This window comes from Camelus bactrianus, chromosome 25 (assembly GCF_048773025.1).
Source record: "Camelus bactrianus isolate YW-2024 breed Bactrian camel chromosome 25, ASM4877302v1, whole genome shotgun sequence".
In the NCBI taxonomy this organism is placed as follows: Eukaryota; Metazoa; Chordata; class Mammalia; order Artiodactyla; family Camelidae; genus Camelus; species Camelus bactrianus.
The window spans coordinates 23778797-23788000 of NC_133563.1; positions in this window are offsets into that span (position 1 = coordinate 23778797).

Here is a 9204-nt window from a genome sequence, read left to right on the forward strand (position 1 = left end):
CACGGACACGAGCTCCCCATTCACTGGGGGTGGAGGTAGGGAGGAGTTGCAGACTTGTGGTCTGAGCTGGGCAGCAGGTAGGACCCACATTTCTCTACCTCCCACTCTTCTGATTCTTTCCATCAGCTGAACTGGATGGGGAACCACCCGTGGGAGGAGACAGCTGGGTGCCTGAGCTGAATTCAGAGTCCTCAGTGGGTGGCGCTGTCTCTTCCTACTTTGCCACACCTGGGAGCAGCCTGGGAGGAAATAGTCTTGGCCTTGGAGCCTGCATTTCCCCACCCCCTTAGTAGTTGCATGCGCATGTTATTTATCTCTCTGAGCCTTGTTTCCTCTTCCAGGGAATGAGGATGATAACAGGGTGCCCTTAGGAGTACCAGATGAGATGATGTAATTTGTAATTCAAGTGCTTTGCACGTCCAGTGCCTGGAGAGCTCCCTCAAGACCAGAGGCAGCTTGTGCATCTCCATTCAAAGAGAACAGGAGCCAGGGGTGTGTAGCCGCTTTTACAGACAGAGCCTTTATTTGCATGCTCCTTCCTCTCTCAGAGGGACAGTCAGGATGAGTCAATTAGAGCAGAATGTTGGCTAAAGAGAAGTCAGCCCAGCCTACCGAAGTGAAGTAGCAGTTACCAATTATGCTTTTTCAGATAAATCACATTTTCTTTTTTTCACACTGGCTATTCTTCTTCTTTCAGGGACCCTTATTTTATTTAGTTCAAATTTTATTTTTGAAAATGTCTCGTTTCTCTTGGGACACCGCCCTTGGCTCCTCTCTAGGGGAGTGAACTGAAGTCCTGTTCGGTCCATGCGTGTCAAAATGTGACTCAGGCGAAAGGCTCTCCCCAAATGAATCCTTGATGTACCTAAAACCATGACTGGTCTCATCTTAAATCAGACGCATGACCTACTGCAAAGCCATATTTGCTACAGTACTTTTTTTAATACCTCTGATATCACTTGACTAGTCAAAGGCCTGTGATACACAACGGAAGAACACCGTTACAGCCTTCTGTTCTATTGTCCTATTTGGTTTAAGGTTTTCTTACGAGGCTATTGGTCTACTGTTCTTTGAAACCTTCACACGCTGAATACCCCAGAGGTGTTTCTTTTTCCAAGTGAGCTATCAGATGGGGAACAGCGGAGGAAAATGAAAATTTAAGCCTACTGAAAGACTATTTCAGGATACTTACCTTCCACCGTACGCAGCCCTTTACTTCCCCAAGTGTGTCTCTGCATTGCCTTAAAGAGCAAACAAACAAAAAAATTCCCAACCTGGACTACACAGTTATTTGCCACTGCTGCCTTCTAACGGTGTTACGTGGTAACACAGGGTGAAGTGAAGACCTGGGGTGATTTTCTGTCCCCTGGAACACGGGTAGACTAGATGGACTGATTATAGGATGTGATTTCAAGGATGATAGGAAAGCTGGAGACTCCCTGGAACACTGCTTGTGCCCACGGATTGGTGCCGGGAAGATCAGCATTGGGCTTTTATCTTTCACGTCTTCGTGTCAAGCCCATTATCTCTGGGAAGGGTAACCCTGTGTCCACGTGATGCCAACATATCCACTAGGTGCTCAGCTGAAGGCACTAAGTTTCATTTCTGGCAGGCACTATCATAGAATTAATACCCACCAATTCCTGAGGAAACAACCTCGACAGTCCTGCATGTAACCTATATATTTTTCCTTTCTCTCTACTTACTTGCTACAGACACTTAGCTTCCTGCTTTCTTACATCCACCCACCCCTGGGAACTCTTGGTCAGGCAGCTTTTGCACACCTCACTGACTGAAAAGCTATGACATAGTAAGTTGCGGGGTGGTGTGTGTATGTATGTGTGCATGAGTTTGTTACTTGCTAATGACCATTGACACTGCTCTAAATTTGAGACTGAACAAGCTGGTTTAGAGTATATTTGACCCGAAACGGCTTCCAGAGCAGCACTACTGCCTCTTCTAACTGGTTGACACTTTCTTTAACTTTTTTTTTTTATTGAAATATAGTCCATTTACAATGTCGTGTTAATTTTTGGTGAAAAGCATAGTGATTCCGTTATACACATATATATTCCTTTTCATATTCTTTTTCATTATAGGCTATTACAAGGTACTGAATGTAGTTCCCTGTGCCAGACAGTAGGACCTTGTTGTTTATCTGTTTTATATATAGTTGTTAGTATCTGCAAGTCCCCAACTTCCAGTTTACCCCTCCTTCTTTTCTCCCCTGGTAACCACAAATTTGTTCTCTATGTCTGTGAATCTGTTTCTGTTTTGTTAATAGGTTCATTTGTCTCATTTCCTCAGATTCCACATATAAGCAATATTATATGTACTTTTCTTTCTCTTTCTGGCTTACTTCACTTAGTATGACACTTCCTTGAACTTTGGTAAACTCTAGGTGACAAGTCAGCTGGAGACCTTGGGTCATGTGTATGCCACCCAGGGAGTTAGGACCCAGGCACCTTTCTTCTTCCCTGGTATTGTCAAGACTAGTTTCAGATAAATGGGACAACTTGGACGTTCAGAAAGAAAACAGAGCTAGGAGGAAAGTTACCCCTTGTTGATTCTCACACATGGTTTTAATGGGCTTGCTCTTCCAGCAAATATTGACCAAAGTTTCTTCTTCTGTTCTGTGACAACTCCTTCCCCATTCCCTTGAGCCCTGCCCAAGGGCTCATCTTCCCACTTATCAGCTCCTACAACATTCTTCTTTCATGTCCTCTCTGCCCCCTCCCCCACCGTCAGTATTTATGCCGTAGAGCAACCAGTCAAGCACTGAATTATGATCATTGTTACGGCTGGAACTCGGGACTTCTGTGCAGTGGGCTTTCTATTCTTGAAAATACTTGTTGGGGCAACTTGAATTAAGGAGATTGGAAGTGAATAATGGCCATTGTCTTGTTCCGTGCAGAAGGATATAAAAGAGAAAACTCTTCGATACAGTTACAGGGGGTGGATGGGGTGTGAGGGACAGCCATGGGTGCTGCCCTGAGCTCAGGTGTAAAGGGAGACAAATCTTCTCTAGTTACTGCCTTTGCTATCATTGCTCTTCAGAATTATGACCATGATTATGACTGGTATTACTCTGAGCTGAGTGGGTGGATAATGTGTGCACGGACTCATTGTGTCAGGGAGTGGACCCCTCATCTTTCTGTGCTCCAGGTTTAGTGAGATATTGTTGACATATATGTAAATTTACGATGTACAATGTGATGATTTGGTGCATGTATCTACTGCAGAATGCCGACCACAATAAGGTTAGTTAACACCTCCACCCCCTCATATAATTATACCTTTTCTTTGTGGCGATAACATTTTTAATCCCCTTTCTTATCAACTTCAAGTAGTTAATACAGTATTGGTAATTATGGTCACCAGGCTGTACGTTACATCCTCAGGACTTAACTCATCTTACTGGGAGTTTGTACCGTGGACCAGCATCTTCCCATTTCCCCCCATCCACCCGCCAGCCCCCTGGCAACTACCATTCTACTCTCGGTTTCTTTGAGTGTGACTTCTTTGGGTTCTGCATATGAGCCAGAATATATGGCTCTTGTCTTTCTCTGTCTGACTCTCCTGCTGACTACAAGTCAGTGCCTTCGTTTTCATATATCTAGCATCCAGCACCGTACTTGGGTCATGGCTGTCACTCGGTTACTGTTTGTAGAATAAAGAAATGGACTAGTAGACGATGTCTAAAGAAAGCAAGAGCATCTAGTTAAAAAGGGGACATTTCTCAGTAAAATAACTGTCACAATAAAAATAAAATAACCTGGAAGGAAGAACTGGAATTTGTGAAATAGAAACACAGAAATTTGTTGTTTACTGCAAAAAAAAATTGCAATTACTAAGTTTTTAATGTTTAAAGACAAGGTGAAACTACACATCCTAGACAGTAACAGGAATGAGGGAAGGGGAGATTTTGGAGAAAAATTAAGTATTTATGTCCTGGTCAATTTCTGGATAAGGATAGAGGTATTTATTAAATATAAAAATTATAACTAAAAAATAAAGGTAAGTTTGTACATGTTAAAAGATAACAGGTAACTTCCAGAGTAGCTGTAATCCCATGGATTAGAAAGTAAAATTAAGTCCATGGTTAAAGGGTAGTCTTGGATTAGAGAAAAAAATGTTCAGTACGATGCTCTTTATAAAAAGATAGATCCAAACCACAAAGACACACTAAGTTTTGTTAAAAAAAAAAAGTTTTGAATAAAGATTTACCAAGGAAATTGAAAAGATTCAGCACTGTTAATATCAGACAAAATATAGTCCAAACAACACCCACAAAACAGCATATAAGTTTCAAAGCTGCTATTTCACTCAAATACATTTATTCGATTAAGGGGTCACGCCAGTCTCCTGCATTTAGTGTCATTAATCAGGAGAAATCCGATTACCTCCCTCTTCCCACCCCTCCCCCCCAAGTTAACCACCATATGTATTCTTTAAATTAAGCCCAACCCTTCTTCTAAAAGAAACTCAAATAATGTTCTATCTCAGAGTAAAGCTGAGATACGTTGGGATAGCAGAGACTTTCTTCAGATGGTATTCTGTGCCTTTTGTGGGGCTCTTGAGCAAGATTACAAACAACAGTATCATTAACCATGCAGGTTGTTCCCATCTGTAAAAACGTCATTGAATCACATTTTTCAGAGCATAAGTGAGAAGGGCCATTTCTGACATCATACGTTGTGAACAGTTCCAAATTAGTGTGAAACTACCTACTCTCAGTAATCCATGACAGTGGAAGGAAGTAATGGGGCATTTAATTGAAAATAGCAGACAATATCTAGAGCTTTGATAATTGCTTTCGGAATGTATTACATGATTTGGACGGGAGAGTTTTTCTATTTCCTAATTATTTTCTTTGACTTAAATAAGAATGGTTTTTGCATCCCTTTGGGTTTTCTAGAAGGAAAAAACTGAGTAAGTGGTCCAGATGAGCTGGTTAGCAAGAAAAAAGTCCAAGGTTAAAATGCTGGGATGTGTATGCAAATATATGTGCATATAAAATGTTTTATATGTAAATATAAAAAATAGCCAACCTATTCTATCTTACAGTCACCTTCCCCAAGGTATTTCATTATTTATATATGGTGTGTGCCAAGTATTTATGAATGCATTAGAACCGTTAACCATTTTCTTGATGTTTTTTGCTGAACATCTTGATCAGTGCTTTCATTCCACATGTGCAAATAAAAACAGCTTGTGTTCAGATAGGCCCTAATATATCTAAAAACGTTTGCTGTCTTCCATATTTTTCTTCCCTAACTCTTGCTAACAGAGTTTGCTTAGTAGGCATTTTCTTGCTTATAATTCAAAGCTAATTGTCCAGGCCTTGGAGAAATATGAATTCTACATCAGGGTAGAAGTTGAAGTTTCACTTTATTAAATAGTGTGTCTGTAACAGCAAGTGCTGGATGTGTGATTATGTATATACGTGTAAGTGACATATTTGTGGATGTGTGTGTAAGTATATATATGTTACATATTAAATATATGTCATGCATACATATGTGTATGTGTTCATGCACACATTCTGTGTGTTCTCAGTTGAACTTTTAATTTATTATTTACTTATTCTTTTACTGGTAGTATTTTCTTTTTACTGAAAAATTGTATTGTATAAATAGGAAGACTTAAAAAAATCTTTTGCGATATAGTGACTAGGAGGAATTCATGAAGGTAAAATTATAAAAAAATTCGTTTGCTAAATTCTCCGAGTAGACATGATTCTATCAGGTTCTCATATCTAGAAATACATGAATAATTGATTAAAATGTCTAGTTTTTACCTAGGTGTTTGGCAAAGTCCTATTATGATCATTATGGTGAATGCTGTACACGTGTATTTACTAGAACCTTCTTTCAAGCTCCTTTAGGAATGGGCAATAATTTGGCTAAAAAAAAAAAGTTCAGGTTGAGCTTTTTTTTTTTAGGGCAAAATGGCAGCTTCCAAGATCCTTATGTGTGGAGCTGGAAGCTGAAGTTGAAGACTTCCTTTTTACAAATAGGAGAACTTGGTCTAAAAGGTAGTGAGTGATGCTCACGTCACATAGCTAAACAGTCAGAGACGGCACTGGTGCTCCAGCCGCCTGACTCTAAGTCAAGACTTCTTTACAGGCAGTGAGATTCCTCCTCCCTGTGGTGGAAGGTTTAGAGAAGGCCAGATCTCCGCCCTTAAGCAGAGCTAAGAGGGAGTCAGCTTTCTATCTCGTTATTTGTCCTAGAAGTAAATTGAAGTTGGATGTATGTCTGATGGGATGCTGGACACTGACTCAGAGAACAGTCTGGTTAATTCTGGGCAAATTACTTAGCCTTTTTTTTTGCCTCCTTTTCTTTATCTATAAAAAAGGAATAGTAACATCTCTTACTGGGTTGGGGTGAGTTTGTGGGGCAGTACAGAGGATGTATTGAGGGCTCAGTTAATGCTATTATTATTATTATTAGGAGGAAGAGAAGTACTTTTAGCCTCGACCTTGTCCTTTCCTTTGTCCTCTGCTGGTCCCCACATTTCCTTCTCCCACAACTGTCTGTGTCTTTTACTTGATTTTTTAATGGAGGTGCTGGGAATCGAACCCAGGACCTCCAGCATGCTAAGTATGTGCTCTACCACTGAGTTATACCCTTCCCCCGTGTCTTTTATTTTTGCGTATTGCTGTGGCTCTTCTTTTTTATGTTCACTTTCATCTTTTAAAACTTCTGAGAAGTGCATCAGAATTTTCGGTCGGAGTAGTCCCCTGAGCCAAAGGAGAATTCTCACATGTCTGGGAATGAACCACTGTTCCTGACGATACTTCACATCCAAATGGCTCATTTCTGAAACATGATGCCTGGGCCTGGTTGCTGAGGCCATGGTGTTTTCTTCCCAGGATAAACTCTGGCCAAGTGCATCATTAATATTCAATATCCATGAAGAGATGGAGACTAGTTGTCAATGCATGATTCTTATAGAGCCAGTAGGAATCACCACACACTGTGGCTGTGGGATCTGACCAATAACAAGTATCCAGGCATTTTCTTGGCATTTTCTGATAAATCTTGGCTTAATTATTGTACATATATTGAGGCCTGGCTTCAAATATTTGGAACCAGCTTTACAATCCCACATAAATAGCTTAAGCCTCATCACAGGAATTCTTTTGTCATATCCCCAAGGAATGTGGTTTTGCCTCTTATATTAAAAGACCATAATTACTGCTGGGACAATGACAGTCCCTTTTCAACCCAGAGAGAATGACTGGGGTCTCTTTTTGGTGGACTGGTGTTGGGAGAAGTGAATGGGCCGCAAGGACTTTGCATGAATTTTATGGTTCTTGGCATCAAAAGATGGTAATGAGACCAAAGAAGATGAAAGAAGACAAAAATTAAGAAAAAAAAGTTGCAATGGTTAGAGTTGTGTATGGAACAGGTCATTATATAATATGAAATGATGGAAATAGAGGCCATGGTTTTAGAAATAAAAACCGTCGTGGCTGCACATCTGAAAAGGAATCTGATGGACTCCGGCAGCGGGACCATGAGATCTCGGTGGTGGGAGGGGGGCTGGGAAGGGAGTGGGGAGGAAGGAAGTATTTAATATTTCAAGAAAGCAAGTCATCAAAAAGCAGTATTTTTGTTGGCATTAAAGGGAACAAAACTCCAGGATTACACCCAGAAATGGTTCTTTTTTGACCATCATCTACAAAACCCCACACACCCCGCAGTGGGAGAGAGTAGTCCTAGGGGAATGGCAGAGGATGTCAGTGGGCCGTTTTGCTCAAGCACACAGGACACTTAGCTAAAGTTACAGAACCAGAAACTGTGTGGTCTCTGACATCTCAAATTTGACCAGCTGTAAACAGAGGGGCTCAGAATAACTTGTGGTTAGATCTGGATTTGGGGGGACGTAGAAATAGTAAAAGCCATTTCTATCATATTGGGACTTGCTGATTCATTCCTTTATTCATTCAGCAAACGTTTAGTGGGAGCTACTGTCAGCCACTGTGCTAGAATCTAGGTATGCAGTGATGGGTAATGCGGAGTTCTTATATTTCTGGCTCTAGAATAAAAAAAGTATTAGTTTATTATTTGAAACTGGTATAAAGGCCATGAAGGAAATCAAGTCTGGTAAAAGGGAATCATAGATGGGATGAGGCGTCTAATGAGATAGCATCGTCTGACAGGCGGGGTGGTGGGCAAGTGTGAATTAAGGAGAAATCTGGGCATAGTTCTGATGTGTCCTCTTAAAGGAAAGTGTGATTTTATTTATTTATTTATTTATTTATTTATTTATTTATTTATTTATTTATTTATAAATATTTTAATTTTTTAATTGTACTGTTTAATTATTTTATTTTGGTTGGGGGTAGGAGAAGGTAGTTAGGCTTTATTTATTTTTGGAGGAGGAACCAGGGATTGAACCCAGGACCTTGTGCATGCTAAGCATGCACTCTACCGCTTGAGCTCTACCCACCTCCCTGGAAAGTGTGATTTTAAAAGCTAGCATGATGTTCACAAGCCGGATATGGTGTTAGGATATCAGCCCCGATTAAACCAGACACTGTATCAAAAACTGGAGAAATAATTGAAATCATAAGCAAAGCTGGATTTACTACAACTAAACTCAAAATGATGATGCTTTCAAGGGAAGAAACAACACATTTTCATAGCGACCATCAGTCAAGGCCCTTTTTCAGTGAGCTGACCCAGTTTATTACCAGTGGTCTTATAATTGCCAGGGAGACTTTAAGAGATGAAGCCCTACGTGACTGGGAAAGACCTCTTGGACCTGCAGAGTCTGGACTGGCGTGTGCAGCTGCTCCTGGAAGCGTCAGAGCCCTCTTTGGAGCAGACGGCAGGAGAAATGCAGCTCACGGTCCTGATTCTTTTTCTTGTGCTGCCAGAGAAATTGCCTGGTGTTTTACACCCTGGAATCCTTCGAGCGATCTTCGGTAAATCTGAGACCCAGTTTGCTGTTCACTGTGTTGATCTAACAGAGGGTCGCCCACTAGAAGTTCAGTGTTTCTTCAAGATCTTGGATAACTAGCAGTATAGAAGGTAAAGAAGTCACAGGTTGGGGCATTTAGACGAGAGTGCATCGCGCACGTAAGGAATGTGTTCATTCTTTTATTGCTAAAGAGCAACGCAAGGTCAGCCAAGCACGGTCCTCCTGGTCGTTCTGACATGTGTTACACTCGTCTATGGGGTACAGTTGGGT